The sequence below is a fragment of the Nicotiana sylvestris genome, chromosome 1 (assembly GCF_000393655.2).
Source record: "Nicotiana sylvestris chromosome 1, ASM39365v2, whole genome shotgun sequence".
Classification (NCBI taxonomy): domain Eukaryota; kingdom Viridiplantae; phylum Streptophyta; class Magnoliopsida; order Solanales; family Solanaceae; genus Nicotiana; species Nicotiana sylvestris.
Window position 1 is genome coordinate 115,061,415 of NC_091057.1, and position 20,435 is coordinate 115,081,849.

At 37.6% G+C, this 20,435-nt stretch overlaps 1 long non-coding RNA gene across 1 annotated transcript; it reads left to right on the plus strand.

The window, feature by feature from the left end:
• The first annotated feature begins 3,707 nt into the window (after window positions 1-3,707).
• On the plus strand, window positions 3,708-8,901 carry LOC138886058 (uncharacterized). The gene is made up of 3 exons (XR_011404928.1): window positions 3,708-4,126; window positions 4,380-4,430; window positions 8,654-8,901. It is a non-coding gene; the product is annotated as an uncharacterized lncRNA (long non-coding RNA).
• Window positions 8,902-20,435: the final 11,534 nt, after the last annotated feature.

Sequence of the window (20,435 nt, forward strand, 5' to 3'; positions counted from 1 at the left end):
ATATTAAAATTAACACCGGAATAACTTATACCTGATTTGCTAATCAAACAGAGTATTAAAGTAGTATTAAATTTTTATACCACCCAAATATCTTATTATACCTCGTACCAAACTACCCTTAAAAATACTAACTAACTTTGCCATACCAGGCCCACATCAAATCAAAAATATTCCTACAAAAGTCGAGCTCACCCTCTCTTCTCTAGGGCTGATATGACAAAGCAATGTACTCCATTTTCAATGATGTGGCATAACCATTGGGACTTCCGTCTGATCCGATGAGTTTTCCAGTCAAAGTCATTTTTTAAGCAACATATATAGATAAAGTTCCATAATTTTTGAAGTGACGACATTTAATTTACTGACCTTACTAAAAATATTATAAGTTGGATGATCATTTGAGCAGGTGACCCAAAAGATCAAGAAAACTAACCCCTTCGTTTTAATTTAGATGGAGTTCTAGGGGTCTATGAAGCCGTGTTAGTAGAGTCTTGTTTATGTATATGAAGCACGTCATCAGTGGCGGATGCACGTAGAGAGTTGTGGGTGCTTAAGCACCCATTAACTTTGACCATATTAATAAATTTATATAGGTAACCTTACAAATATTTAGATAAATATTGAGCGAGCACCCATAAGTAAATTCATTTTTCCTTTTTTTTGAAGTTTTTATCGGCGAGCACCCATAACTTTAAAATTCTGGATCCGTCACTGCACGTCATACTTATAAACAGGTGGCTACAGGCATTTAGGAAAAGTCTCTTTTTTTCATACTTTAGATCGTGCAGTAGAGTCTACCTCTAAGAAATTATCTAATTTATTCGTTTCTCCAAAACTAGCAAAAATGACTTGTACTCGCAACTCTGACACTGACACTCAGGATGTTGCTCAAGAAACTATCGCTACTATTGTGGCTCAAGGTAGAACTAAGAATGCTTCGACTCAGAAAAGGGGAGGGTGGGGGGAATCCACAAAGGGAGTCCAAGTACCCCGAGTTGAACAAGAAGAAGGGGTGGAGCATGATGATCCAGTACCTCAGGATCCAGTACCGCCCCAACAACAGCTCCGACTCAGGCAACTATATCTCCCGAGGTGAGTCAGATGTTTAATGTTGTCAACAGTGCTATGGAGATGTTTAAAGCCTTTATGGCCGACCAGAACGAGAGAAGAGATGAGATTCCACCTCAATCAAATAGACAAAACAATTATGAGTCCTCAAGAGTGAATGAATTTTTTGAAGTTGAGTCCTCCAGTGTTCCATGGTTCTATAGTTGATGAAGATCCGATGTTGTAGCTGGAGGGTGTCAAGAAAGCCCTCCGAGTGATGAAAGCATTTGATGATGAAGTTGTGGAGCTAGCTGACCAGCTTAGAGACGTGGTTGGCGCTTGGTTTGAGATGAGATAGTTTGACTCAGCACGGAGTTTAAGAAAAAAAAGACTTTTGAAACTTGTGGTCTTAAAACCTTAAGGGGGAAAAGCTTTGTGGGGCCATGACATTTATGTGGTTATAGAAACTTCTCATTAAGGGTAAAATGGATAAAATAAAGAGTTTAAAGTTGAATTATTTCCAAATCGGAAAAGGGTTTAAAATGCTCCTAAACTATTGGAAAAAGTTTTAAAATACCCTTCATTCACCTATTGGGCTAAAAATACCCATACATCCACCTTTTTGGTTCACTTATGCTCTTTGACCGATAGGTCAATGCTGAATTACAAATACTAATTATTTAAATTCCACGTGGCAACTTCTTATTGGCCAAAATTAAAACATCTAACCCATTAGAAAGACTCGCCCGTATCTATCAGTTTTCATACTAACCCGCTTCAAATACTAACCCGACCCAAACAAAAAATTCAACTAAAAAAAAGAGGCCCCGCTTTTATCAAACTCCTTGAAACAAAAGCTCCATGGAAGTTGCAGCAAATATATAGACACAGATTTACAACGTGATTTTCTTTTTCTTATTATGGTATCCAGTTCAATTTATAAGATAGACACAAATTGCATTATATTCAAGATGAGTTTAATTATTTTCACATAAAGGAAAGATCTCAAAGTGATTGTTTGGAAGATATCATAAACTGTTGGACTACCCCTAGTTTTCCATCCCACATTATTATCAAGAAAAGCATTTGCTCATTCATGCTAGGATTTTCTTGTTTGTTTAATTTGGTCATGAACCTTTATTCGATGATAATGCTATACATGAGATATTAATCAAGAAAATGAACACATATAAATCCATGGGTTAGATGGAAGTGGGGAGCCTTTTTTATTTGAACTTTTTATTTGGGTCATATTCGGGGCGGGTTAGCCCGAAAAACGGGTAGATATAATTATTTTTTAAATTCAGCATTGACCTAACGGTTAAAAAGCATAATTGAACTAAAAAGGTGAATGAAGGGGCATTTTTAGACCAATAGGTGGATGGAGTATATTTTTAGACCTTTATCAATAGTTTAGGGGCATTTTTGACCCTTCTCCATTTCTAAATTTAAAAACATATCATTTATTTTAGAATATACTAAAAAGAAAAGTACTTAATTTAATTTGAAACGGAGGGGAGGGAGTAGTAATGACTTATCCGAACTGCTTCATACTTGATATAAAGAAGTTTTAGACTCTATCTTCTTCCCTCTTCCTCCTCCTTCCTTTTTTTTCTTCTTATTTTTCCTAAAGTGAGTTACTTGGACATTTCCCTAAAAGTAGGGTATACAGGAAATATTGTTTTAGAAAATATCTTTTCTTACCTAAATTTATCTTACAGTTTAATTACCTTGAATTGATGAAATTGCTTTTCTAAAGACAAATATCCTATACTTCATGGCTAATGCATGATGATCAGTAACATCATTGATGGTGGAAGTCGTTTTCGACAATTTCTTCTAACTCAACTAGAACATAAATAGTATATTAATCTTTTAAAGCTCAAAATTAGTATCCCAGCTAAACACCTGAAAAATAATCCATCAAAATAATTTCTCTTATTTTTGCATCGTAGTTAAGTTTTTCTTTTCATTGGTTGCTTCCAACAATATTTAGACATTATTGCCCGCCTTTACGTATTATTCAAAAATATCATGGGAATTCTATTATCCACCTCTTTTAATCGAGGTTTGTGGTTCAAAATTGTCCTATTGCACTTGCATATATATCTTGTAAAAAGCAGATAATCAGGTTTGATGAAGGTAAGTATTAAAGTCAAAGTACTTTGAATTGGTCGAAAAAGGGAGAACTTTGAAATAGTCAAAATACAGCTCGATAAGTTTGACTATGAAAGTTAGACATATCACTTGATTTTGAAGCAAAGTTTGCCACGGCTTTTTCGCAAGGGAGATTCATACATATATAAATATTAGCGAAAAATAAAATAGAAAAAGAAAACGTAAAGAACTGAAACAAGGGGAAAAAAACATATAAAATGATCTGTTGCGCATTTAATTTTTCACTTCCCATCATAACGCATATAGCTCTTGCAACTAAGTTCAGTGGAATTCTTTTAATCGTAAAGCCTCTGAGTTTACATCTTAAAATATTCTTGTCATTACTAACTCAATTTTTTTCTTACTAACTAAGAAAGCAAATTAAAGCTTTGCGATTATAGATTTATATAAATATTTTCACTATCTTTTACTCTATTCGTATTTCGGGACTCAATCATAGCGACTATAAATAAAAGAGCTAGAAACGAGCAAAAACAATTAGTGTTTCGCACCTTATAGTATCAATCATTTTAGTTTAATTGCCCATTGAAAAAGAAAAAGGCACGGAAGATCCAATCTAGTCCGTATCAAAATAAAATAAAGTTTGGACTTAAAGCTTTGTACTCAATTCCCGTCAAAGTTAATGTAAATGGTCCAAATTCCAAAACGAACGAAAATTATTAATATCTCACTTCCAGTACTTGTCCACTAATAAAAGTGACTACATACAAATAAGGGGAAAATGGATATCTACCGACAGTCTTCATAAAAGTAATTAAGATGGCGAAGAAGAAAATGATAGGAGTGGCAGCTATGGCTATGCTGCTCCTCCTCCTCCTCTTATCAGCTAACATGGAGACTGTCGATGCTCAAGGCGTCAATTGCTATGACTCTTGCAATACTGCCTGCGTTGGTCGTCCACGTATGCCCCTCATTTCTCCTCCTTTTCTTTTCTTTTCTTTTATCTTACATAAATACAAGGAAAGCATCTTAGTAATACTACTGTTTTTTTAGTTTTTTGTTTTCATTCGAATTTGAACCATAATCTCTTATTATTATTTTATATTTACTAATTATTAGGCCACATACATAACTGCTTTATTTATGAACTTTTTAGACCAACCAACACAAAAAAGAAAAATATTGTTTACAGTATGATTTTGTTATTTTTTCAGTGAGAGAGTACCAGCGTTGCGATCGGAAGTGCCAGATTAGGTGCGGACCAGGTAATTCTTTATTCTTTTTTTTTAATTCGTTTCTCAGCTTTTAATATCGTTTTTGGGTTATTGGTGTGGGGCTAATTTGATAGGATTTCTGTTGAAGTCAGCTAATGACAATATTGTGTTTTACTACTATTTCATTTCTCATAGTGCCGGGTCTACGTAATGTCCATCGTTTTTCCTTTGCATCTACTTTTTCATTTTCATGATGTTATTTTTTCAATATTTTCTATTGGTGGCGGTGGTGGTAGTCTTTTTTTGTTCTTGAGGTGAGGGTCTTTCAGAAATGGTTTTTCTACTTCTTTGGGGTAGGTGTAAGATCTGCGCACACACTATTTTCCCTAGACCCCACTAATAAAATTCTACCGGGTGATTGTTGCTGTTTTGGGGGTTATTGGAATTTTTTGATTTTCCTGTGATAAAGCTACTTTAAAAAAAAAGGTGAGGTGAACTTTACTTCAGGTTAACCAACCCACCTTCTTTAGAAAGGTAGGAGTACTCAAGTATAGTGAAGACTGAAGTTTAATATTTACTCATAGGTCTTGATTTTCAATGTAGGTAATTAGATTCTCTGCTATTGATCTTTCTCTATATGTCAATAATTGTTTTCAACTATTCCATTAATACTCCCTAGTCCTGTATATTCCTATATATTTTGTTTTTTGTAAAAAGAAGAATCCCCTCATGGATTTGATGGTAGTGGAATGGTGAAGTATCTAAAATAACATACTGTATTGAATTGAAGGAAGGTCCCACATCTTTTCCACTTAATTAGACGTACGCTTAAGTTTTAGCGAATTAATAATGGCCCAAAGTATTTCATTTTAAAATGGAAACGGTTAAGGGTTTGATTTGCCCATCTACTATCATAAATAAGCTTTATTTATCCCTTGTTTAAGTTTTCTATCAAAAATATTTCGACCGTTATACATTAGGTTCATATTTATCCCTTACACGTTAAAAATACCCTCCCATCTTTTAAAATTCATGTGGAATCCTTTTATTGGACCAACTGACCCGCCTTATTTTTTTTAATTCAAACCCGCCCCGATCCCAACAACAGAGTAGCTACTGTCCTACTCTACATCTTTTCCTTTTTCTGTATAGCTAAATCCACAGATTAGTTTACAGAGTATTCTAGTATCCTTTTTTCCTTAGCGAGCGAAATTTCCCCATCTCCAAAGACAAGAGAACTAGTGCATATATTCCACATAGACAAAAATGCAAGAATTTCGCAATTAAAGCAGAACCTGGACGTGTTTTTCTTTTTTTTCCCCATAAGCTGAAAAATAATACTCGCTTCTTTCGCTCAGAGCTCTGATTTATAGCAAGAACAGAAGTCTTGGGTCTCTTATGCAGAGTAAGTTACATTCTTACTAAAAAGTTCAAAAAGATGTGTGGAAGGTAAGGACCAATATTGGGACCCAGCCTTTAAAATCTGTGACTGCGACAAAAGACTCTCATTTCTTTACTTTTTCATTCAGAATAAACAAACACTATAGGAGTAATATGTTACCCCCAGAAAGAAAAAATAATTACTCAGTAATCTCTCTCTTTCTTTGTCAGAGGGTTGAAGAAATGTTGATTTCTTCTCTGCTGATTGTCTGTTTCTCTCTCTAATCTCTCTTTCTTCAACAAATACTCGAAGTATTAAAGATTGCAGCTTTTGTATTTTTTTGGACATGTAAATTTCTCTAGCTAACCAAAGTCATCTCTTTCACACCTCCCAAACTCTCCTCTCTCTCTCTCTCTCTCCATCAATACAGCCCTATGAAGATTGGAGAATCTAGCGTTATGTTGTTGGCACTCGGGCGGGTTTGAATTAAAAACAAATGGGGCGGGTCAGTTGGTCCAATAAGGGGATGCCACGTGGATTTTAAAAGATGGGAGGGTATTTTTAATGTGTAAGGGATAAATATGAACCTAATGTATAACGGTACGGATAGTTTTGATAGAAAACTTAAACGATGGGTAAATAAGGCATATTTATGATAGTAGATGGGCAAATCAGACCCTTAACCGAATGAGAAACTTACACAAATGTCTCAACTTACCAACCTCTAGCCATTAGTCATAGATTTACTAAAACTAGCCAAGCACATATAAAAATTTAAAAACCAAATAAATAAGGTTCTTTCTCTCAAAGAATCACATGAAAAAATCACCTTCCATATTTTTAAGTGTGATTAGCAACATTAGATGCAAGACGGAAAGGAAATTCCATGGATGAGGTTGCAAATAAGGTGATGAAATACAAAAAAATATTATATATATATATAATATTCCAAAAATCTAAGCAAAAAGAAACTTTTTCAATAGGTATAGTTGAAATTCATTAAAAACATATAAATAAGTCAATATATAAAATTTGAGAAAGATTGGAGGTGATTTGTATCAAAATTCGTAATTAAATCGAATTCAAAAAATTCTTCTGCGACACATGTATCAAACATGTATCATGCATAGGAGTGGCAAACGGGCGGGTCGGGTCGAATATGGTTCGGAAAAAAATGGTTAATGAAAAAACGAATAAATTATCTGACCCGACCCATATTTAATACGGATAAAAAATGGGTTAACCAGCGGATAATATGGGTAACCATATTATCCATGACTTCTTGCATATAATCACTTTTGGGAGAATTCTTAGTCTCCCTAACTTGAGAAATCCCCAATTTGAGGCTTTACAAATGTAAAAGTTAGACCTATTGGTTATCCATTGGATATCCATTTTCTAAATGGATAATATGGTTCTTATACATATTTGATCCGTTTTTAAAAAGTTCATTATCCAACCCCTTTTTTTAGTGGATAATATGGGAGGTTAACTGTTTTCTTTTAACCATTTTGCCACCCCTAATCACGCATGTATCTCACACACAGGTATACATGGATATGCATTTGATACACAATTGATACAAATATGATACATATGTGATACACAAATGATACACAGTGTGATACACCTGTTATTTTTTTAATGTTCAGTTTTTACTTCAAATTTTCAATTCAAACCACCTCAAAAACTTCACAATATTATCCCAAAACTGAGATTCATGCTCCTTAAGATGTACTTAATCTATTCTAATCACACTCACTCAAAAGAAAGCAAAAATTTGATACTTTTTTGTTACAAATAACTAATTAGCTAATATTAATAATATTTGGCTAATATTAGTAATATTTTATGCTTTGACCAATTTTTTTAATGAGCTACTTATAAATGGACATAGCTGGTAGTTTCTCTTTTGAATTAAAATTAATATGAGAAAAAATAGAAGGAGAGATGGCCTGGATCAATCTGACTTTTGGGCCTTCATAGCTATGGGCCCATATATGTCCACAACGGCCGCAGCTTTCATTGGACGGCGTGTTTGGGCCTGGATCAAGCTATAATGTGGTTAAAATAGCATGGTCTAGTCAGTTTTCGGACTGATCATTTAAAAATAGTCAGCATTTTCCTAGTCATTGAAAACTAGTCACTATTTTGCTGCAACAAAGATCGGTCCAGCATAATATACTGGAGTTCGGTGCACCTGTGTATGAACTTCCAGCATATTAAGCTGGATCGGTATACTTTGTTGGCTCCAGTATAATATACTGGGGATTGGAGCACCGGTGCTCCAAACTCCAGTATATTATGATGGACCGGTATATTATACTGGAACTCCAATATATTATACTGGAACTCCAGTATATTGTGCTGAAGTATTTTTCCGGATTTTGAACAACATTGTCGTTCAGATTCATCTTTACATGAAAAGTAGCTAAATTTCGATTACTTTTGAAATTGTGGCTATTTTTGAATAACCACTTATAAATCTGGCTAATTTTGAAGTTCTCCCTATAATGTGTTATGGTTATACAGTTCTTCTTCTACTTCGGTAACATTCTTTTTAAGGCAACTTGCATATTTGGCATGTCAATCAAAAATAATTATATACGTTGGCTCATATATATTAATAAGCAAAAAAAATAAAAATTAAGCTATTATTTTTTAGAGCAGTTATGATGTGTAGTTTTTCCTTCTTTTTCATAATCTATTGATGTGTTGATTTTTGGAGAATTATCATTACACAAGTAAAGATTAATTTCCGAGGAATTTTCAGATTCTTATCCTTACAGTCTTCATTTATTTGTTGCCCGAGTAACCATGTATCCACATATTTTACCTTGCAGCTTAAATTGGAAATTTAACTTTAGGACTTTTTCATGGTATTCTTATGCAGATGGCAAAATTGATGGAAACCTGGGCTGAAAGTGCCTAAAAGTAGCAAGCAGCCAACGCTATTATTGTAAGGAGTTGCACAATTTTTGTGTAATTCACAATAAAATCTTCATAGTTTGAGCAAATAAACCTTAATTATTACGTCTATCTTTAATTAATATGAAATTTTATTGTAAGATGCATTATATGACATGATGGTGAAACGTGATATTGAAATAAGAGTTACCGTTTTACCGGTCAGGTCAAAAACCAACTATTTATGAGCTAAAATCATTCTTTCTCATGTTATATTTAACAAGGGATTAGAAATAACTCGGCAATTAAAAAAATAAGGAAAAGGAGAACTTGCTCTATGTAATGAAACAATAAAAGAAGAAGAACAATATGGCATAGAAAGAGAGGAAATTCTTATTGAATTTCGGGATGATTTACAATGAGGTAAGACCCCTCTATTTATAGGAGAAAAATGACTTAGCCACAAAGTAAAAATCTCTACAAGATAAACTTTCATTCTAATTACAATTCTATTCATAACACTCCCTCTTGAATGTCTACTCAATAAGTAATGTGCCTCGTTAAAACCTTAATTAAAATAAAACACAATGGGGAAAAAAATTCTAGAAGAGGAAAAAGAGCACACGTATCTAACAATATGCCTTTTGGTTGCCTCGTCAAAAACCTTGCAAGGAAAACCCAGTGGGACAAAATCTTGTAAGGGAAAAAGAGTGCAACGCGTATTAAACTCCCCCTAATGAGAGCATCATTTCACATCATTAAGCCTTCGCATCCCAATCTTGTGTACTAGCTTCTTGAAGGTTAACATCGGTAGAGATTTGGTGAACAAATCAACCATATTATCACTTGAATGAATATGTTGCACCTTGAAATCACCATTCTTGTATATATGTAATCTCTTCATATAATGTCGTGGAATAACATTTTCAATATCTCCATAGAGGTAAAAATTCACGCTATCACATTATCATGCTTATAGTTATAGCAAGATACATATGTGCAAAAATTATACTTATCATATGGTACTTCAGGACCAAGAATTGTATATGCTTCAAGCGATTTAAATCCTTCAATGATTATCATATAAGTATAGCCATATAAGTCATACAATAGACTTTAATTAGATGCATATCAAGTTTTCATGTCATGCTAGTTAAGATATCAAAAACTGATTGCACATACCATTGACTTTATACTTTTAAGTGTTTATACTGCAGGTCAAAATACTTGTCTTTCATATGAAACAAATTCTATTCGAATTGCGTCTCGTCTATTTGGCAAATATTTTTGTGTTTGTATTCGACAAACTTAAGATCCTCATCTATACTTAGCGCTATCATAGATGTCGTCAACGAACATTTTATATCGGTTCCAACATTCTTTCATAAAGACGTGACATAGAGATCTCTTCATTCATATTTTTAGGTATCTGAATCTCTCCTGAGATTTTATGAAGTATTATGTCATGTGATCTTCTAGATCACTTGCCTCCTTATTATGGTTATTTTGATCATTTGCTCATTTTCTTTATTAAGAATTTTATTTGAAACCGATTTGTCTATACGCTTTAAGAGTGTCATAGACTTGTCCTTCTAGGACTTAATAGGAGCACTTGCAATGAGAATATAGTTACTTTCTTTGGGTCAGCAAATGCGTCTGGCATGTTTTGCAATATATTACAAATGAATTATCTTTTTTATGAACCTCAAGCTCATATTATCTTATTCGAGGATCTAGATGTACAAATGATAATTCATTCCACGTAATTTTTTCTCAACTGTTTATCATGTCTCCCCTTCATCTTAGAAAAACTAACTTTTTCCTCAATTTTGAAACTCACCTTTGTATGTTATGGTGTTAGTCAAAATATACACCGCACACAATAATAATAAAATGAAATTATTTGGTTCCTGACCCTGAACCACTTGTGAAGGGAGAATGTAATATATTTTCATATATAACCTATACCAAACTGATATAGATAACTTTGTTCTCATCAGCAACAATTTAGGTATTAAGTGAAGGCACTCAATAATTATTTTGCTAAACCAACTGTGATGTAAAACAACTTATCAAGATAAACTTTCTTGAATAGAAAATCTGAAAATTATGCTCTAAATTAAATTATTGAGCAAGTTACCTCGCAAACATCAAGTTGCGGGTTAATAACAATCACACATGTAACCATCTCATATATGCATCTTATATGGTATATATGGCAGGTGAATGAGCCCATATTCACTTTTGATATTTCCAGCATTCATGTGATTCAATTCCAATTTCAGTTGGTTTATTAATTAATAAGAACGAGCAACATAGGAGAATTCGTAAAGAACTTTTTAGTTCTTTAATATTTACTCATGTGAATTCTCTTTTATTTTTTTCGCACATCATACTTAAATTAACATGGCTAAATTAATTATGCCAACTGAATAAATATCAATATTGATAAATTTCAGGTTTACGTCATGACGTGTGCAATTATGAATAAACTCCAAGTTTATTATGATATCAGTTTTTATATCAATAAATTTCTACTTTATTGTGGTATTCTTTTGTTTGTGTAGTACAAACTAGAGAATAAAGCGGGTAACTTTTCATATATATTACCCCGCTACAAGTTGTAGTAATAGAAGATATTAAATATTTTCTTTATTTATAGTCTCAATATGACCAATCGCTTTCGCAATACTTTAGAAGCTCAATTAAGTTTCTTTGAGACTTACTACAACACAATACCTTATTGGTAATCAATTGTGTTTCTCCAAAATATTATAATTGGCTATTGCAGAGTTCTCAATTAATTATGTAGTACCACATATTCATCAACATCCATATGGTGAATATCTCTTTCAAAGAGAAAGTTATACCATTATGGTAATTGTCAAAATTATATGCAAGATCTGTTTCTTGCATCATTGTTGTCCTTTAATAATCACATTACCAAATTATTTTGGCATACAATAGGTACATGACCAGTGATCATTAATGTCATAATAATGACATTATTTTCTTATTTCATCTCAAACCTCTCTCTAGAGGTGAGTGTGGTATATTCATTGCCACTAGCGCATTCATATTCTTCCAAGAATGAATATGTATTCATAAATCACATGTTGTCACATTTACATTGTCACGGCCCAGATTTTCCACCCTCGGGAGTCGTGATGGCGCCTACTCGTGAAAGCTAGGCAAGCCGAATATTATAAAATTATTACTTTTTTTTATTAAACATGTTCAACAATTTAAAATAAGTGATTAAATAACGAAATAAATTAAATAACCGGAAATGCAGAAAACGAAAACTTAATTATTCAACCAAACATTGCTACATAATTTGAAGTACAATACTACCCAGAATTTGGTGTCACAAGTCACGGACTATCTAAGAATACTACAAATAACGTTTGAATGAAATTACACAAATCTGTCTCTGAATAAGTAAAAACAGAAAGAAGAGTGATGGGAGGAGACGCCAAGGCCCGCGGACGTCTGTAGGGTCGCCTGAGTGGACTGAAGATAGCACCCTCACTGCGGTCCAAACGCTCTGGTATCAGTATCTACACACAGTGCAGCGTGTAGTATCACCACAACCGACTCCATGTGCTAGTAATTGCCTAACCTAACCTCGGCGAAGTAGTGACGAGGCTAGGACCAGACTACCAAATAAACATGTGCAGTTAAATCATATACAACAAAAATAAAGGTAGATAATTACAGCTAAAGTTGGGCAGGGAAAACACGCTGCGGGGAGTAACAGGTAATAACAGAATAACAGTAGAGAAATGTACGGAATGCCAAAAATCAATTACCAGCAAAAGATAAGGAAATAAGAAACAAGTACACATGTAATACTGTTACAGGAGTGCAACCCGATCCCATTTTATATAGTACCGTTGCAGGCGTGCAACCTGCTCCCATTTCATATATTATCATTGCAGGCGTGCAACCCGCTCTCATTTCATTTATCAACACCAAACATAAAAGAATCCCGGTAAGAAAACAATGATATAACAACAACATCTCGGCAAGTGAACAATAATGTAATAATAACATCCCGGCAAGGAAATAATCAAATAATAACAACATCCCGGCAAAGGAACAATAAAATAATAACAACATCTCGGCAAAGGAACAATAATGTAACAACAACATCCCGACAAGGGAATAATAAAATAACAACAACATCCCGGCAAGGGAACAATAATATAATTCTCATATGAAGCACGAATAAACCACAACGGAGTCATAAAAATTACAATACAAGACTCACGGGCATGCTTGACACCGATGTATAGATACTCGTCAGCATGCCTATACGTCGTACTCCACAGTTAACACGTAGCAAATAAGACACAACTCCTAATCCCTCAAGCTAAGGTTAGACCAAACACTTACCTCGATGTTACGAACACAATTCAAGCCTCAACTATCACTTTACCTTTTAATTCCACTACCCATTCGCTCGTATCTAGTCACAAGTTACTTGACTATATCAATAAGTGCTAAAAGAATCAATTCCAATGCAAGAAAATAGGGTTTTTAAAGTTTTTCCCAAAAAGTCAAAAATTGCCCCCCGGCCCACATGGTCAAAACTCGAGATTCGAACCAAAACCCGATTATTCATTCCCCCACGAACTCAAATATACAATTTGTTTTGAAATCGGACCTCAAATCAAGGTCCAAATCCCCAAAATTTGAAAAACCTAAGTTCTACCCAAAACACTCAATTCCCCCATGAAAACCTTTGATTTTGAGCTGAAATCACGAGAAAAGATGTTAAAAATTAATAAAAACAAGTTAGAAATGACTTACAATCGATTTGGAAAAGTACTTATCTTTAAAAAATTGCCCAAGAGTGTTTTGGTTTTGAAAGGGTTTGAAAAATGGTTGAAATACGTCTAAGTTATGATTTTGCACGTTGCAGGTGTTGCAATTGCGACCAGGGTTCACAATTACGAACCCCTCAGAAAACTGACCCCTTCGCATTTGCGAAGATAATGTTGCATTTGCGACCGAGATTAATTTCTGGTTACCTTCGCATTTGCGATAGAACAGTCACATTTGAGACTAAGGCAGCCTAGGTCGATTATCGCATTTGTGATGATTTCTCGCATTGCGAAGCCTGCAGACCTGCAACTTCCTAAGTCCAAATTTCCTATCCAAAACTCACCCGAGCCCTCGGGGCTCCAAACCAAACATGCACACTAACCCAAAAACATCATATGAACTTGCTCGTGCAATCAAATCATGAAAATAACATGTAAAACTTTGAATTAAACCTCAAAACTCATCATTTTCATCAAGAACACTTAAAGTTCATAACTCTTCAATCGGAGGTTCAAATCCCGTCAAATAAATTCCATTTTTCACCAAATTTCATAGTTATCATTTAAATTCTTTAACAAGTTTGTACCAGGATCCGAAACTAAAATATTGGCCCGATACCAATGGTTTCAAACAATAATTCTTTTCTTTAATTCATAAAAAAATTCTTTCAAAAATTGATTCCTAAGGCTTGGGACCTCGGAATTCATTTTCGGGCATACGCCCAAGTCTCATATTTTACTGGGGACCTCCCGGGATCGTCGGAACACAGATCCGGGTCTGTTTGCTCAAAATGTTGATCAAAGTCAATCATATTCAAATTTTAACTCTAAAAATTTCTATCTCTCATATTTTCACATAAAAGCATTCTGGATATACGTCCGGACCATGCACGCAAATCGAGGTGAGGTAAAAAGGAGGTTTTAAGGCCTCAGAACAAAGAATTTGTTTCTAACACAAGTGATGACCTTTTGGGTCATCACATCCTCCACCTCTAAAACAATCGTTCGTCATCGAACAGACATAAGAAGGAAGTACCTGAGTCGGGGAAAAGATGGGGATAACGGCTCCGCATATCGGATTCGGACTCCCAGGTCGATGCCTCAGCAGACTGACCTCTCCACTGAACACGAACAAAAGGGAAAACTATTCGATCTTAACTGACAAACATGCCAGTCTAGAATAACTACCGGCTCATCCTCATAGGACAAGTCCTTGTCCAACTGGACAGTGCCGAAATCTAAAACGTGGGACGGATCGTCGCGATACTTCCGAAGCATGGACACATGAAATACTAGATGCACGGTTGTAAGCTCGGCGGCAATGCAAGTCTGTAGGCCACCTCTCCCACTCGATCAAGAATCTCAAACGGGCCAATGAATCTAGGGCTAAGCTTGCTCCTCTTCCCAAATCTCATCACGCCCTTCATAGACGACACCCAAAGCAACACTCGCTCACCGACTATGAATGCCAAATCATGAATCTTATGGTCGTCATAACTCTTTTGTCTGGACCGAGCTGTACGAAGCCTATCCTGAATGATCCTAACCTTGTCCAAGGCATCCTGTACTAGATCCGTACCTAACAACCGAGCCAGCTTAAACCATCTAACTGGCGACCGACACCGCCTACCATATAAAGCCTCATAAGGAGCCATTTGGATACTCGACTGGTAGTTGTTGTTGTAGGCAAATTCTGCTGAAGCCAAAAACGGATCCCACGAGACTCCAAAGTCAATGACACAAGCTCGGAGCATATCCTCCAAAATCTGAATAGTATGCTCGGACTGCCCGTCCGTTTGAGGATGAAATGTTATGCTCAACTCCACCCGTGCACCCAAATTTCATTGAACTGCTCTCTAGAAATGTGAGGCAAACTGCGTACCTCGGTCCGAAATGATAGACATGGGCACACCATGAAGGCGAATAATCTCTCGGATATAGATCTCAGCTAACCTCTCGGATGAATAGGAGACTGCCACAGGAATGAAATATGCTGACTTGTTAACCTATCAACAATAACCCACACTGCATCGAACTTCCTCTGAGTCCGTGGGAGTCCAACAACGAAGTCCATAGTGATACGCTCTCACTTCCACTCAGGAATCTCAATCTTCTGGAACAGACCACCAGGCCTTTAATGCTCGTACTTAACCTGCTGACAATTCAAATATCAAGCCACATATGCAACAATGTCTTTTTTCATCCTCCTCCACCAATAATGTTGTCGCAAATCCTGATACATCTTAGCGGTGCCAGGATGAATAGAGTGTCGGGAACTGTAGGCCTCCTCTAAAATCAACTCCCGGAGCCCATCCACATTAGGCATACAAACTTGACCCTGCAGCCTCAAAAACTCCATCATCTCCTAATGTAACCTGCTTGGCACCTCCGTGCTGCACCATGTCTCTAAGGACGCACAAATGAGGATCATCATACTGCCGATCTCGGATATGCTCCAGTAAAATGAGCGACTGTGCAAGCTAACACACAGCTAGGCTCAGAAACATCCAACCTCACGAACTGATTGGCCAAAGCCTGAACATCCAACACAAGCGGTCTCTCACCGACCGGAATATAAGCAAGACTGCCCATACTAGCTGACTTCCTACTCAAAGCATCGGCCACCACATTGGCCTTTCCCGGATGATATAAGATGGTGATATCATAGTTCTTCAATAGCTCCAACCACCTCCTCTGCCTCAAGTTTATCTCCTTCTGCTTGAACAAGTATTGCAAACTCTTGTGATCCATGAACACCTCACATGACACGCCATATAAATAATGCCTCAAAATCTTCAATGCGTGGACAATGGCTGCTAACTCCAAATCATAAACTGGATAATTATTCTCATGAATCTTCAACTGACGTGAAACATATGCAATAACCTTCCGATCCCACATCAACACCGCACCAAGTCCAATACGAGATATGTCACAATAAACTGCATATGCCCCTGAACCTGTGGGCAAAACCAACACTGGCGCCATAGTCAAAGCTGTCTTGAGCTTCTGAAAGCTCGCCTCACACTCGTTGAACCACCTGAACTGGGCACCCTTCTGGGTTAACCTAGTCATCGGTGTTGCAATAGATGAAAACCCCTCTACAAACCGACAATAATAGCCTGCCAATCCTAAGAAACTCTGGATCTCTATAGCTAATGTTGGTCTAGGCCAGTTCTTGACTGCCTCTATCTTCTTCGGATCTACCTGAATACCCTCTGCTGATACAACATGACCCAAGAATGCAACTGAACTCAACCAGAACTCACATTTTGAAAACTTAGCATACAACTGACTATCTCTCAAAGTCTGAGGACCACTCTCAGATGTTGCTCATGCTCCTCCCTGCTGCAGGAATAGATCAAAATATCATCAATAAAGACTATCTCGAACGAATCCAAGTAAGGCCTGAACACTCAGTTCATCAAATCCATAAAAGTTGTTGGGGCATTTTTCAACCCGAATGACATTACCAAGAACTCATAATGCCCGTACTGAGTGCAAAAAGTTGTCTTAGGGACATCGGATGCCTTAATTCTCAACTGATGGTAGTCAGATCTCAAGTCAATCTTCGAAAATACCTTGGCACCCTGAAGCTGATCAAACAAATCATCAATCATCGGTAATGGATACTTATTCTTGATTGTAACCTTGTTCAACTGTCGATAATCTATACACATTCGCATTGATCCATCCTTCTTCTTAACAAACAATACTGGCGCGCCCCAAGGCGAGACACTGGGTCTAATGAAGGCCTTCTCAAACAAGTCTGCAACTGCTCCTTCAATTATTTCAACTCAGGCGGGGCTATATGATATGGCGGAATAGAAATGGGTTGAGTGCCCGGAGCCAAACAATGCAGAAGCCAATATCCCTGTCGGATGGCATACCCGACAGGTCTGAAGGAAATACCTCAGGAAACTCACGAACAATAGGCATAGAAGCAATAGAAGGAACCTCGACACTAGAATCATGAACATATGCCAAATAAGCCAAACACCCCTTCTCGACTATACGTCGAGCCTCCATTTATGAAATAACACTATGGGTAGAATGACCAGGAGTCCCTCTCTACTCTAAACGAGGCAACCCTGGCAAGGCTAAGGTCACAATCTTGGCATGACAATCCAATATCGCGTGGTAAGGTGATAAACAGTCCATCCCCAATACAACAACAACAACATCCCAGTATAATCCCACAAGTGAGGTCTGGGGAGGGTAATATGTACGTAGACCTTACCCCTACCCCGAGGGGCAGAGAGGCTGTTTCCAGGAGACCCTCAGCTCAAGAAAGCACCAAGTGATGATATATTAGTACTATTGATAGACTCATAATATAATAACATAAAATACATAACATACATAAATGAAATTAAAATAGCAAAATAACAGCCATATAAGAGAATATAGGAAATATGAGAGAGATGGAAGGTAAACTAATAGCCAGTGTATAAAGCCCTGCATCAATAGCTAACCAGTAGTATCCTAAGCCTAACTCCTAACGGGCTAGTCTCACTCTAGTGCGCTGTAGAAATATTCACAACTTCCCCTAACCTTCAACCTTAATGTTCGACCTCCACAATTCCCTGTCTAGGTCCATGTCCTCAGTAATCCTAAGTCGCGCCATGTCCTGCTTGATCACCTCTCCCCAATACTTCTTAGGTCTCCCTCTACCTCTCCTCGTACCCACCACCGCCAATCGCTCACACCTCCTCACAGGTGCATCAGTGCACCTCCTCTGAATGTGCCCGAACCATCTGAGTCGTGCTTCCCGCATCTTGTCCTCTATTGGGGCCACGTCCACCCTCTCTCGAATATCTTCATTCCTAATCTTATCCATCCTTGTATGCCCACACATCTACCTCAACATCCTCATCTCTGCTACTAGCATCTTCTGGATGTGTAGGTTCTTAACCGGCCAACACTCGGTACCACACAACATGGCAGGTCTAACTATTTCTCTATAAAATTTACCTTTTAGTAACGGTGGCACTTTCTTGTCATACATGACTTCCGTCGCTAACTTCCACTTCATCCACCCCACCCCTATACGGTGTGTGACATCCTCGTCGATCTCCCCGGTCCCCTGAATAACTGACCCAAGGTACTTGAAACTACCCCTCTTAGGTATGACTTGAGATTCAAGCCTCACTTCTACTCCCTCGTCCGTCGCCTCGTCCCCAAATTTACACTCGAGGTATTCCGTCTTCGTCCTACTCAATTTGAACCCTTTAGACTCAAGGGCCTGTCTCCAAACCTCTAGCCTCTCATTGACGCCGCATCGTGTCTCTTCAATTAGGACTATGTCATCAGCAAATAGCATGCACCACGGCACCTCCCCTTGAATATTATGCGTTATGCCATCCATCACCAGGGCAAATAGGAAAGGGCTGAACGTCGACCCTTGGTGCAACCCTGTAACAACCGAAAAATGCTCGGAGTCGCCTCCTACTGTCCTAACCCGAGTCTTAGCTCCATAATACATGTCTTTAATCACCCTAATGTATGCAATCGGGACCCCTTTAGCCTCTAAGCAGATCCATAAGACCTTCCTAGGTACCCTGTCGTATGCTTTCTCTAGATCGATAAACACCATATGAAGATCCTTCTTCTTATCCCTGTATTGTTCCATCATCCTCCTAATAAGGTAGATAGCTTCTGTGGTAGATCGCCCCGGCATGAACCCGAACTGGTTGTCTGAAATAGACACCGTCCTTCGCACTCTCATTTCAACCACTCTCTCCCAGACTTTCATGGTATGACTCAGTAATTTGATACCCCTATAGTTGACTCAGTATTACAGTCCATCCTCAATATGACATCAAAATCAACCATGACCAGAAGTAACAAATCTACACGAGTCTCAAGACCCCCAATCATAACTATACATGAACGATGAACACGCTCTACCACAATAGAATCACCCACTGGTGTAGACACATATACAAGAGCACTCAAAGAATCACTAGGCATGACAAGATATGGTGCAAAATAAGATGACACATAGGAGTACGTAGATCCTTGATCAAATAAAACTGAAGCATCTCTACTACAAACCAAAACAATACCTATGATAACTACATCGGAAGCCTCAGCCTCAGGTCTAGCGGGAAGAGCATAATATCGGGGTTGGGCCCCACTACTCTGAACTATATCTCTGGGACGGCCTGCTATTGGCTGGCCTCTACCTCTAGCAGCCTGAGCTCCACCTCTAATACCTCTACCTCCACCTCTAGCACCTCTACCCCTACCTCTAGCTAGCTGGACAGGCGGTGGAACACTCGGTGCCTTAACCATGGCACGGGAACCCTGGTGCTAAGAACTGCTCGGTGCTCGAGGGCAATATCTAGCAATGTGCCTCGTGTCGCCACAAGTAAAACAAACCCTCGGCTGCTAGGGCTGACGACCCTGAAAATTCCGAAGCAGAGGTGCACTAATAGGAGCTGGAGGTTCAATGTAGGACTGTTGATCATAATACTGTATATGAGGACCACGACCACCTGAAACACCGTGAGAAACCTGAAATGCTGACTGAAAAGGCCTAGGAGGATGGCCTCTACCATACAAATCCCTGCCTCTAGACGAGGTGCCACTGAATCTGCCTGAATGACGAAGCCTCTTGTCAGACCCTTGACCACCTCTCTGCATAGAACCATCCCAACTCTCCTAGCCATATTGGTCGCCTCCTGGAAAGAAATCTCACTCTCTGTCTCCTTAGCCATCTGAAGTCGAATAGGCCGAATGAGTCCCTCAATGAACCTCCTTTCTCTCTCTCTCTCTCTCTCTCTCTCTCTCTCTCTCTCTCTCTCTCAGTGGGGATTATAAGTAGAGCATGACGGGATAAATAAATAAACCTGGTCGCGTACTGAGTAACAGACATAGAACCCTGTTGGAGACGCTCAAGCTGCCTCCGATAGATCTCTCTCTGAGTGACGGGAA